We start from the raw sequence: 14,423 nt of genomic DNA on the forward strand, positions 1-14,423 counted from the left end.
AATAATGGTAATTTGTAGCATATCTGGGCATCATTGCCAGGTTGTTGCCCCCTACAGGGACAAGGATGGCCCTGACAGAATGAAGTTATGTTTTGGCAGTTATTCGGCATCCATGGCACAACAGTGCCCACTCCTGATGTTATGATGGCATTAGCATAATGGCGGTATTGTTGCAAAATTATTAGCATCTGTGTCGTTTGGTGCCCAAACCTGGTGTAGTGCTTGCTGTGGCATAATGGTGTTATTTCTTGGAATATTGTGGGCACCCATAGCATAATGAGTGTCACCCCTGGAATTCTGCTGAGTATGATTGAGCATCGGTGAAGTAACAGGGGTCTTTATCAGCGGGGCACCCAGGACATGCTGGGACCCGTACACTGTGGATAATGCTGACCCTAGGATCATTATATTAATGTTGGCATGGGTTGGGCATCTAAGGCCTGTTGGTGTTCATCTCTTGTGGTGTATGGATCCTGGCAGAATGGTGTTAGCCTTTGGCCTATTATGGGCATCCATGATAAAATGGCAGTAATTCTTTGCGTATCATTGGCACCAATGATCTAATGGTATCGGTCACTGTGATATTGCTGGCCTAATGTCATGGTAGTAATTCATTGTATACTCTTTCCATTTATGGATGTTGATGCCCATCTCTGGAAGTGTGCTGGTCCTGAAATTATAGTGATAATTTGTGGCATATTGTGGGCATTCTTGGCATGAGGCCTTGGCATGAGATGGTGATACATATGCACGCAAGGCTGAATGTATCCATGTGTAGGAGTGGCACATTAGAATTATTGATGCACATGAGAAATAGTTTGTTTGCACTAAGCATGCAAGTATTGTAATTACAAAATATTGTTTTCATTAAACTTATTATGGGGAATTGAGCGTATTTATTGGAAAGTGAAAATGTGTTGTTTCGGGACAAATTGATTGACTTCCCGAAAATGTAACTTTATCAAGCTGGTACTAGGGTGATAATCGATGTTTTGTCATAAAACTCAAGCCTTTTCCCATTGTGGCATCCTGTACATTCCTGTAATCTGAGAAATAACACAAGTATAAAATCTGTAGCTCTGCTGTATATGCCCTAATATTGTGACATTTGTATGATTCGTGTTTTCACCCTGCCTCTTCCAATAAGGCTCATAACATATGACTGAACAGTCTGTGGGTAGGGCATGGCAGAAACATGTATTTATGTGAATTGAAGTGAAGAATGATGCTACGTAAAATGATTGCCCATTGGAGATGGCATTTCCTGAAGTGTCTCTATCATCTATGGATTGTAGGCGTGTTTTTACAAAATCTGTGCTGGGGGAACAGTCAAACCATTTGGGAGTTGTCAGTTTTGCTTTGCATGACTGTTACTGGGTGTTCCTTTAAAAGTGTGTGCCTTTATGCAAAACTGTGTGAAGCAGAGCTGCTAAATTCCAACAATGACAATTATTTCATAGTTTTTCATTCATGCAATTCGAGGCCAGTATTTAAACTACCATATACTGTATGGGAAAATTATGATTTTATGTTATAGTAAAAATGATCAATATATATTATCTAATAGAAAGAGTGCCACATTCTTTGCCATTTTAACTGCCATTTTTTAGGCCTTAAGATTCACTTTTGGTGTCTACAACTGAATGATCAACACTTTAGAAACCATCTGTAGGAAATCACATTTTTATTTCTGATGAGGTACCTAGCATGCTATTGTGTTTTAAGAGTAGGCTGTTTCTACACATTGGAAATAATCAGGGTGAGGCGTTTTGATGGCTACCAGAAATTACTGGGCATCCAAGGTAGCAACTGAGGGGGATATTCTCAAAAATGTGTGATATCCATCTCAAATTTAGCTTAGCGCAACTTTGCATATCGCAGTGTATCGCGGGAAAATAACGCCGTGTTAACGTGGTATTCCCAACACGGCGATACCATGCGTTAGTCGCACGATAACGCGTCAAATGAACGCGTTAAAATCAACGCGATGCCGCAAAAAACGCAAAAATAGTAGGGATGGCGCCAATCGCGATACAAAAATCAGCAAAAACCAGCCACAGGCCTGCAAATCCCACGTGTCATGCGGGAAAATGCACCATAAAAGTTGAAAAAAAAACACAAATAAAAGTCAAACAACAGTGAAGCACAAAGGAGGTAGCCGGTGCAAGTGCAGCGGACAACCAGAACCCCACAAGCCCCCTGGAGGACCAGCCTGGGACCTCGGGGTCAGGGAAGGGCAAGGACAAGAAGAGTAGGAAGAAGCGGTTCAGTCCGTAGGAAAATAGGATCCCGATAACGGAGGTGATAGAACACCATCAACTACTGTCCGTCACCTCCACTGTGTCAGTGGTAATTAAAAATGGAATATGGCAGACCATTGTGGACAAAGTGAATGCAGTCAGAGTGCTGAAGAGGACAATGAAAGAGGTCAAGAGGCGCTGGAATGATGTGAAGCGCAAAACCAAGCAGAAATTAGCAAACAACCGGAAGGCAGCAATGCAGACTGGAGGTGGGAGTCCAGCACCACTGAAGGAGCTGAATGAGATGGAGGAAATGGTGTCCACAGTCATTAGTGGGGAGATGGTGGCAGGAGTTGGGGTCCTGGACACTGCTCAACCTTACCGGACACAACAGCAACAGGGTGAGTAACGAACAGGGACTGGAGGGACAGGGGGAGATGGGCACCATGGCACACATGCACAATTAATCATAGCACATCTGAGGACAAACCATGCCCCATATCCCCAAATCCCACCAAGAGACCAATGCACCCAATTATACAACATTCCAGCACTGCAAAAGCACAGAAGCCAGAGGCACACCTCATGTAAGAGCTAAGGGGTAGGGAAATCAGAGCTGCAGGGGCAACTCCCCCAAAATGCTGCACACACACATTACATGCAGAGCACATCAACATTGACAATGATGTGGCACAAACCACAACATGTCCACAACAGAACAGAGGACACAACTGGTGCCGCATGTGCATAGAATCACATTTGGCATTGCAGGGAAATGTGAGTTGACAATGTACAAGTACAAACACACACCCGTGCTGTAGTCGGAATGTCCACTGTCCCGCATCAAATAGGCAGCTCCCCCAAACAGTCACAATGTACACTGTCATGCAGTCTGAAAGTAAACATGTGCAATGCGTCAACATACATGTGAACACAATGTTAAACTGCATCTCCCCTTCACATTGCAGGGAGAAATCCAACACCTCCTGCAGAGCAGTCCTAACCTCTCTTCTCTGATGATGAAGAGGACCACCTCACCTTCACTCCGACGCCCTCCAACAGCTCGTGGAGAGCCTCGACAGCCCACTTCCAGGAGCAGGGCAGCCCAGCTGCTACAAGGAGAACCCACCCCCTACACAGAACACACAGCAGGCAGCACCCACCACCACTGGTGCCTCCCAGGACCCCCACGACGAACATATGGCCTTCTACGCCGTGTGTTGGGGTGCCAGGAGAAGCTGGCCAAACAGGTGCAGGTGGGGTTCGACCCCATGGCAGATAAACTAGACGCCATACGTGGGTGTCCACGCACAGTCCCTAACGGACACCCACAGTCCACTCCATGCTCTCCAACAAACCATGGCTGACATCGCTAGAGTCCTGACTCTGTGACAAGAACGACTGTCTAGTCAGTGTGCCTCCAGCGATCTCGCCCAGATGTTTTGACACATGCTGAGGATCATGGAGAACATGGAGCGGATGCGGGCGGAAAGAGCGGCTGCCTCGCCTGCACACCAGCGAGAGGTAGCTGGGTCCCTCAATGCCATAAAGACCCTCCTCATGGCATTGCTGCCACAAGGCCTGTCGCTGATGCATGCTGCTGTTACCACCCCATTCACATCTTCGGCCCCTGATGTGTCGGTGCCACAGAGTGCGGCAGACATTCCACCTCCGGCCCCTGAGGTGTCACTGCCATACAGTGCTGGAGACAGACCACCACCACTCACATGTGAGGCACATGCAACAGCAGAAGACGGAGATGCGGATGAATCTGACTTCGTGGTCAGAAGGAAGCGGTAGCATTCATCTCTGCCATATGCTCTTCCCTCTGCATCATCACCTTCCACTGTCTCCTGATACACTCTGCGACACTCAGCTTGGACCTCGACATGTACTGCCATATTCTGTTTGATCACCAGTGACACAGCTATCAGACTGCGGACTGAACTCCTCCTTTTCAGTTATAATTGTCATTCTCTGAAGGACTCTGGCTGGGCCTCCATGGGCCAACAATGTAAAGTGGGGTGTGCATGGCCCTGTACTGCTCCAGCTGCAACACTCCACTGAAAATAAAATAAAAATTCATGTTAATACAGATGAATCATGTCTATGATCTTTCAAGTGTGGAACTGTGGATGAATGTAGGGTCAGTGATTCCCCTTTTGGCCACATTGCTCATGTGGTGCGACTTGGGTCACAGGGTGACACATCGACGAATGCGGTCCGGTTGCGTGGACACTACAAAAGAAAAACATCCATTAGTCACTTCCTTGTCCAGCCCAGGACAGAACCACGCCCAGAGCCCCGGGGAGAATTTCTCACACCCTTATGCTGGACTGGCAGGGGGGAACCACAACGCTACATGTCCCAGGTCTTCCTTGTAGGGATCTACTGCTCACAGGTCTAGTTGTCAGCATGAACAGCCACTCCCTCACGGCTGGTTTACACGCACATCACACCCATTCTGCACAGGCGTCACAGGACATGAAGGAAGACACCTGAGGCTTGAGCCGGGTGCTAAGCAGGACGCGCTCGTTTGTGAGGTATTTGGTGGTTTTAACTAGTTGTTTTATTATTTTTAATGCAAGACTTTGAAACAGTGACTGCTAATTTGCACATTAACCTCAGGTTGTTGCTACTTTGCACATCGCTCCCCCTTACCTTTGCACTGTAACCAGTGAAGCGAGAGCAGGCCGCCATCTTGCAGGAACTTTGGTCGGCGCTCTAGGCTTTCTGGGATACACCCACTCAAACCGATGCCAGCGCGAGCGCGCGTAGCGGGCGCGCCGGAGGCGCGCCTAAGGCAAGCCCGTCTGCGCCCGTCCGCACTCGGCCCGCGCCCCGCGCCAGTACCCCTGATCGGTACCCCCTAGATCCATCGAGACGTCAGATCTACTCAAGTGAGTTACTGCATGGTCTTAATCTCAAGGAGTTTAACTGCAGGTGTAGATGCATCTATCCCAACATATTACCTGTTTCCAATAGCATCACATGCACTAACTGTGGAATAAAGATGCAGTTACTTGGACACAAGCCCGCCAACAATAGTAACATCAAAACTAGAACAGGACTAAGTAACGATGTCAAATGTCTCCTATTAAACGCCAGGTCACTAGTAAAACATAACACGGAGTGTGCCCACCTCATCGAAAATGAAGGAATAAAGATAGCCTTCATAACGGAGTCATGGACAGATGAGGCCTCTGGCCCGGACATCATCAAAGCTATACCCCCGGGGCATATCTGCTATACCCAGAACAGAATCAACAAGAAAGGTGGGGGATTAGCTATAATCTATCATGAGTCCATCAAAGCCACATTCAATTGTTCTACTAACTCAGACTGTGAGGCCTTGGATTTCTGCTTTCGCCTTTCTCATCAATACACGTTTAAAGGTACTCTACTTTATAGGCCTCCCGGCCCCAAAGCAGGGTTCTTAGCACAAGCTAGCACTTGGGTGGAAAACGAACTAGGATCAAGCTCTTACTCGATCCTAGGAGACTTTAACTTCCATCTAGAAGCAGAAGAGGACCCAGATACTATCAAACTCATCGATCTACTCAAGACGATAGACTCATCTCAGCGAGTTATACGACCCACTCATAAAGCTGGTCACACATTGGATGGTATTTTTACTAATAATACACATGTTACTTTTAGTGAAATACTATCGGTGATCTGGTCTGATCATAAAGCTATAACATTCTTTGTCTCACCCCCTATGTATGGTGTAACAAAAACCACGGCTAACCACACGGAATATCGTTCCTGGAAAAAAGTGAACGCAGACGACTTAATTAATCGTCTGGCAAAATCTTTTCCCAATATTTCTGAAGATTTGGACGCTGCAGCCCTCAACTACTCCAAGTGGCTGGACTCAGCATGTACGGAATTGGCCCCTAGGAAAACACGCCACAATTTTAGAGTTCGACCATTGTCCCCATGGTACATGCAAGAGCTAAGAGAACATAAACGCGACTGTAAACGATTAGAAAGAACATGGCGAAGTAATTATGATATACAAGACAAAAATCGCTACAAGACTTGTCTGTCCCACTATAAACAACAGCTTCTTAAAACCAAACAAGATTTTTACGCCGCTAAAATCAAAGAAGCAGGAAACTCAACGAAAGAATTATTCAAAACAGTCAAAACCCTCGCTGACCCTATCATCCCCCCGATAGAAGCCAGCCAAGAACTCTGTGACAAAATAGCTAACTTTTTCTTCGAGAAAGTTGATAACATCTTCTCTACTTTTACCCACTCAGCTAATGGTACAATTACAACAGGGTCAGCAGACTTACATGGCTCTGCTAACAACTCTGTGACGCTATATAATTTTTCACCCATCTCCTCTGTCGAGGTTCTCAATCTCTTGGAGACAACTAAATCTGGTTCCCCTATGGATCCTTGTCCCCTTTCCGTACTTAAGTTAGCTCCTGAACCAGTCGCTGAAACCCTTACCTCAATCTTCAATTCTATATTCGCTAAGGGATACTTCCCCATGATTTGGAAATCAGCATCCATCCTTCCGCTATTAAAGAAACCACAGCTAGACCCCATGGACCCAAACAACTTCAGACCTATATCTAGGCTCCCTCTCCCTGCTAAAATAATTGAAAAACTCATGAATACACAACTCAGCAGATTCCTGGAAGGGGCCAAGCTATTAGATCCCACACAGTATGGTTTTAGAACAGGACATAGCACCGAAACTGCGCTAGTTATGTCAACCGAAGAAATTAGAACTATTTTAGATCAGGGAGGAAAAGCTGTAATGATCATGTTGGATCTGTCTGCAGCCTTTGACACGGTCCATCATGGTTTACTGAGGGACCGGTTACATGAAATTGGTGTCAAAGGAAAAGCATGGAGGTTGATTAAGTCCTTCCTAGCAGACAGAAAACAGGCGGTCACGTTGGGAGACTTTGCTGCTAAGGCTTTCTCTTTACCATGCGGGGTCCCACAGGAATCTTCCATCAGTCCCACACTCTTTAATGTGTACGTAAAACATCTTGCACCCTTGGTAGAATCCTTTGTATTCAACCTTACATCCTACGCAGACGATACCCAGATTGTGGTATCCATTCTACCTGGAGTAATATCAAACGTAGCAGAAGATTTTAAAGAGTGTATGACTGCAGTAGGCAGATGGATGACCCAAAACTGCCTCAAATTGAATTCTAACAAAACTGAGGTGGTTTTGTTTGGAAATGATCCTAGTTTTTGGACTCCTACTTGGTGGCCAGACTCGCTGGGCCCGCTTCCTATACCTTGTAGGAAAGTCAAGAACTTGGGTATTATCATTGACAACAAACTTCTGTTTAAGGACCAAGTCAATGCAGTAATTTCCTCCACATCTTTTATCCTGAGATCATGCAAAAAGATACTGCCCCTTCTCCCCAAAGAGTCGCACAGGATGGTAATTTCTGCCCTTGCCCTATCTAAACTAGACTTCTGCAATAGCCTTTATCTTACCATTCAGGAGGGACTCCAGAAAAAATTGCAGCTACTGCAAAATGCTGCGGCAAGATTGATATCTGGCATTCTGAAATATGCCTCTATCTCGGCTGAGATAAAAAAATTACATTGGCTGCCAATAAACAAACGAGTACTGTTTAAAGCTCTATGCATTACGCACAGAGCTTTACATAAAAATGGACCCCTCTACTTAATAAGGCTCTTTCAATGGTACCCACCTGGAAGAAACTTGCGGTCTTCTGAAGCCAAGTTGGTCTCGGTCCCCAGGATAAAAAAAGCCAACTGGGGAGGGCGCAGCTTCCTGGCAAAAGCCACCAAGGCCTGGAACCTACTGCCGCCATGCCTTAGACATATATCTAACCATCTGGAATTCAGGAAGGCACTTAAGACCAGCCTTTTTACATCTTAATTCTTTACGCCGCTGCTCTGACTCAGGATGGACTTCTTCCTATAGCGCCAGGACACCCACGGGTATTAGTCTCGCTCTACAAAACTGAATAACATAACATAACATAACATAACATAACCCTGCCTATAAAAAGGGCCTGGCGCACGTGCTGGACGCCATTTCCACTCTCCAACTTGGTGTCTCCGTGTGGTTCTCATTTATGCATGAGGGCCTAGGGCAATGCCACCTCACATTGCCCACTGCCGGGGGTGTCATGATGGCGTAAGCACCATGGGACTCAATAATAAGGGGTCCATGGTTAGCTGTACACAGACTTGGTGGCACCGGATACACTGCGGCAGGCACAGGCACACCGCTACGGGACGGTGTTTTGCGGTGTATTGAGATAGGGACACCTACAGTGCTGAGCGGGTGTGCAGCCTGTGATGATGCGCCGTCCTGGCGGTCCGCACTGGTGAGGATTAGTGTGCGCCCTGCTGGACCGAAGTGTAGGCCTAAGCCAGCGGGCTGTGCGGGCCTCTCGCCACGTGGCATTGCCTCGCGGTTCACAGAGTTAGTCACACCTCAAGAACTGAGCAGGTGTGCAGCCTGCGATGATGCCATGTGCACTGATATGGTCTCTGCCATTGCGTAATCAAGACCCGTAATCAAGTGTGTGACCTGGTGGCCCACGGAGCTGCATGATGTGGAGGGTGCCATAGTCGTGGGCCCCGGGCTTGGAGTTCCCACCAGCACGTGGTGTACCCTCTTGGAGACACGACAGTGTCGGAAGGTGAGCAGTGAGGCCTGGTTACGCAGGGGCAGGCAGTCACTGCTGGGTGGGGGTAGGGGCTGGGGTGCAGCAGCCTGTGTGCACAGGGGATTGCAAGCAATGATGGCATTTGTAACTGTATGGACTCTGCCATTCATGTCTCTGTGAACTGTTTCAGATAAGGGACCTGGGGGACTGCAGTGTATACCAGCACATGGTTGGAGATGCACCGGTGGCAGCAGATGAGCAGTGAGGCCTGGGTCCACAGTGTCAGCACTCTCTCTCCCTCTCTTTCTCTCTCTTTCTCTCTCCCTCTCCTCCGACTCTTTCTCTCTCTTTCTCTCTCTCCCTCTCTCCCTCTTTGTCTATCTCCCTCTCTCCTTCTCTTTCTCTCTCTTTCTCTCTCCCTCTCCTCCCTCTCTTTCTCTCTCTTTCTCTCTCTCTCTCCCTCTCTTTCTCTCTCTCCCTCTCTGTCTCTCTTTCTCTCTTTCTCTCTCCCTCTCCCTCACTCTCTCTTTCTCTTTCTCAATCTCCCTCTCTTTCCCTCTCTTTCTCTCTCCCTCTCTCCCTCTCTGTCTCTCTCTTTCTCTCTCCCTCTCTCCCTCTCTCTCTCTCTCTCTCTCTGTCTCCCTCTCTCCCTCTCTTTCTCTCTCTCCCTCCTTCTCTCTCTCTCTCTTTCGCTCTCTCTCTCTGTACTTTCATGAGCGTATGACACACCTTCTTATCTGGATTACTGTCTTGCAAGCTGTGACTTACCTAATGTCCTGAGATGACCCGCCATGCCTCTTCAGAATTGTTATTTTGGTTTAATCTGTATTAAACGTTTTATTTGGATCATATGATATGAATGTATGACTTCCCTTTTTCTGACCACACATGTATGTTAGGTGTTGTGATTGTGCGACTACAGGCGATTTGTTTGGTTCATGATTTCGTGGAGTTGATGTGCAATATCTTTGTCCAAAGGGGGAGGAGGGTCCTGGGGGTGGTGGCAGTGGGTGTTGTTGCCCTATTGGGGCTCCGGACTGCATGTTCAGTTGCTCCGGGGCATCTATTGTTCTTCGTGTGTGGCAATGGGCTGTGCTCCCTTGTCTGGTGCCGGTTGTCGTCCGACTTTACACCAGGTGAGAGCAGGTGTTAATTTTCTGCTGCTAACGCGCCTTATCGCATGTTTTGTGGTCTTATGTTGTGGAGTGGTGTTGTCATGGCTTTTTGCACAGGAATGCCTATTCTGCATATCATTAGCGTTAGTTGCCGGGGTCATCTGTGGCAATGTTTTCTGCGACTGCTATCGCAGGTAAACTGGTGATATGGGCTGTTTTCTTTCGCCGTTGGGACAAGGTTCAAGGTAATGACCTAGAATATGCCCTTGGCCACCTCCCTACCCCGTTAGCAAAGGACAATAACGTAGCAGCATCCCAGTTTAACGACTGGCTCCTGGCAGCGGCTAACTGTGTTGCACCCAAAATATTGGTGGTGGTAAAGAGATTTGAGATGTCATCACCTTGGTATGGCCCTGAGCTTAAGCGCCTCAAAGTAAATTGTAGGATAGCTGAACATCTTTGGAGACTAGATTAAAGTACTGAAAAGAAAGCAATTTATAATCTAGCCCTGCAACAGTATAAGGAAGCAATTATTGCCGCTAAAGAAGTTATATTTTACAACTAAGATTGAGGAAGCTGGAAATTCCGCTAAGGAGCTTTTAAAATCTGTTAAACTGCTGGCTAAACCGCAGCAGGACAATACATTTAAGCCAGATCAAGACATGTGTACCAAATTGGCCTTATATTTTCAGAACTAGGTGCAAGTGATCTATGATGACCTCTTGAACACTCGGGGCACGCCTAACAACCACTGCCAATTGCTTGGTGTTAACGGGCTGACCCATTGCAGATTATCCTGCTTCCAGACACTTACTAATGATGAGGTACAAAAACTTCTCCTCTCCATAAACTCTGGTTCCCCCAGAGACCCCTGCCCCCCAGCCACTAGGCACCTGGCCTCTAGGAAGATCTCTTATAAGCTTACCCCCCTTATCAATCAAGTCCTGGAATCAGATAATCATCCTGTAGCTTGGAAAAGAGCAGCTATCAGGCCAATTCTTAAAAAAACGACTCTGGACCCCACTGAACCTAAGAACTATCGCCAAATTGCTGGCTTACCGATAGTAGCTAAAATGTTGGAGAAGCCTGATAATAAGGCATTGACTGACTACCTAGATGCCAGCAATCTGCTGGACTCAACGCAGCATGGCTTTTGGTCTTGCCATTCTACCGAATCAACCCTGATTACTGCAACAGAAGAGATACTAAGAATAGTGGACGGAGGGGGCAGAGCGTTCCTCGTGCTCCTAGACCTATCAGCAGCATTTGACACCGTGAATCACACTGTGTTAGTGCAGCGGCTGAAGGACATGGGAATCAAGGACATGGCTCTGGCCCTCCTCTCCTCATTCCTGGAGGCAAGGGAGTAGAGCTTGCATTGGGATGGTCTGCAATCGGACAATTTCCATCTTCCATGCGGGGTCCCACAGGGATCGGCCCTATCTCCGAGGATGTTCAACATCTACGTCACTCCGTTGGCCAGACTCATCAGGAGGCATGGATTTCCCCTGGTCTCCTATGCTGATGACTCTCAGCTTGTGATCTCTATATCCAATCAGCCGGAGGCCACAGCTGTCAGTTTTCATGCATGTCTCACTGAGATCATGACCTGGATGAATCATAGCTTCCTGAAAATCAACACCGATAAAACAGAGGTGGTAGAGTTTGGCCAGGGCCGATCCCTCTGGAATGACTCCTGGTGGCCGGCTGAGGCTGAGGCTGGGGAATGTCCGAGCCCTGTTGTTAAGGTCAGGAACCTCGGAGTTATCTTCGATGACCAGCTGAACTTATCTGCCCAAGTCAACAGTCTCACTTCCTCCTGCTTCTGTTTACTAAATACCTTGCGGAAAATGTTTCCTTTTATTTCACAAGAATTGCAAAAGACGGTGGTGGTGGCCCTTTTTCTGTCCAAACTGGACTATTGCAATGCCCTTTTTCTGAGCATTGACAAGATTCAGATGAGGAAACTGCAATTTCTACAGAATAAGGCAGCACACCTGCTTTTAAACATATCTAAAGGACAATCAACCTCGGCAGGGATCAAATCACAGCACTGGCTTCCGATCCAGCAGCGCTTGGAATTCAAGCCCTTGTGCCTGGTGCACAAGGCACAATACGGTGGGGCGCTGAGGACACTCAAAAAATGTTCCTACCCTACACCCCCCTCTCGTGCTCTCAGATCAGCAAATTTGGGCCTAATCCAGACCACAAAAATTAGGCGGGCAAGTTGGGGCGGCAGGACTTTATCAAACTGCCGCAAAACTATGGAATAGAATGCCAGTGGCCATCAGATTTCAATCCAACCGACAGCTTTTTAGGAAGGTTTTGAAAACATGGCTTCCACCTAGTCCCCCTGGTAATACAGGTGGTATTCCCTTCCACATACACTAGCACCAAAACGCCATGGCAATCGAGCGCTCTATAAACATATATCCTATCATATCCTTAGCACCAGCTTGTGAATGGGGCGATACAGTTATCGTGACTTTGGCTGCGATAAAGTGCCGTTAACTCGGCGATAGATCCTTGAGAATATGCCCCTGAGTTTTTTCACTGCCTGTATAATGGGGGCCCTGTACTGCGGAGACTCAAATTAAGGGTCAGTACCCCTTTTAGGACTTGACACGCATAATAAATAGTCTCCATAGTCTTGATCCCACTGAATGTCTCTTTAATTCACCACCAGACCCCCCACTGCCTCAATATTTCACTCTTGCAGGTTACTTTTCAACCCTGCCCATTTTTAGCTTTTTCTCTTTCTTCTCAGTTCACCCTTTTGTTTTTTTCTCTCACTTGCTCTGAGTCAAAGTCTGAAGAGGCAAAATGTGCTGGTCGCAAAAATATGTGCCACTTGCAGCCACCGGCTCAAATCAAGCAGTGGTTTTAATACACTTAAACTTCCTGTGTCGATTTGTCTGAAAGGTGGTAGAGTCAATAAGCTCAAGCAGCTAAACAATTTAAATCATTCATTCATTGATACATCTTTGATCAAAATGATCACACCGAAAACAAAAGTAGGAAAAACACGCAAACCGCACAATAGTTAAAACAACTGCATCTTTTTTACATTGTTTTTTGCAGTCACAGTCTTGCGGCTTCCCAGGCCTGTGAGTAGCACGTGTTAAACAAATCAAAAGGGCTTGAAGCTATTGCCCAAAACAATAAATGTTCTAACGCAAACGTAATATTGTAGCCTACATATGGGGAGCCCTGAAGGCGAGCAGTAAGTACATTTTATTTTGTTTAGTTGTGTGAATAACAGCTGGCGACATAGACTCCTGTGGGACGGATGCGGGTCAGATTCAACAGATAGTGCAATCATTGCATGTTTATGCTCAGGGCATGTGATTTGAATTCTGTAGATTATTCAGTCACCACAAAGATTTTGCAGCCACATAGATCAGGTGAAGATTCATACCAAGTGGTTTGTGCACTTAACACAAAGTCAGGCACGTACTACAAGTATTGTGTATTTCCACTCAAGCTGGTTTCTCATGGACGACGGTGTGTTGAAGAACATCTGGACCTGGATGTCAGGAGCCTGGCTCGGCTTTGGGGCTCAACCTCAGCCCCTAACAGCCCATGCCCTCTATAGCCCTGAACCTGCACACCTCGGATCTACCTGGCACTAGCAAATAATATTGAAATTGTCCTGTGTGGTACACAATTCAGCTACCTGCATGCCGCAAGTGTGATTTTTTTATTTTCTCTTCTAGCTGGGCCCGAAACAAAGGCCGAATAAAGGGCAGAGGAGGCCACCTCAAACAGAAAGTGGTGGGAGGATGGAAGTGCACGGGGGCAGTGCGGGAGGAGGAGTGCGGCGGTGGGGGATTTCAATAATAATATTTTTTTTAAAAGAAGACTTACCTGAAGCTGCTGGCCGCCTCTCACGTTGTGCCTCAGTGTTCTTCTTCCTGGTCCCAGCAGACACTGGGACAGCATCACAGACTCCCTGTGCAATCCCCACGCTGCTCTCATGCTATGAGAGCAACGCGGGGATTGGCCTGAGAGGGCTGGTTTGACGCTCCGCTCAGGACAGAGCGTCTGTGCTGTTTCTCCAACTAGGCTGTTTAATAGGGCTGGGTTGGAGAAAACTAAGTGCATATATGTGTTTGGCTGGCCTAAGATGACCAGCCAAACACACATGCGCACTTAGAAGTGCACAGACCAGTCCTCCCCCCCTCTAATGGCCTCGGGCCCGCCTCTCCCTACGCACGCTGGCTCAGACTGCAGGTGAAAAATAAAACGATGATAGAATTTCATTTTAGTTTTCACCTGCTGAGCTCATTGCGGAGGAGCCGCCCCTGTTAAAGAGCCAATCCTGGCACTTTTGTTGCAACCCCCGGCCTCAGAGAAGGCAAGTGTTTTGCTCCCTCTTAGGCCAAGGGTCCCAAAGGAAGTGGCAGGAGTAGCAGAGAGAAAGTTAGAGGTCGCAGCTG

Source organism: Triturus cristatus, chromosome 8, assembly GCF_964204655.1.
Source record: "Triturus cristatus chromosome 8, aTriCri1.1, whole genome shotgun sequence".
Taxonomy (NCBI): Eukaryota; Metazoa; Chordata; class Amphibia; order Caudata; family Salamandridae; genus Triturus; species Triturus cristatus.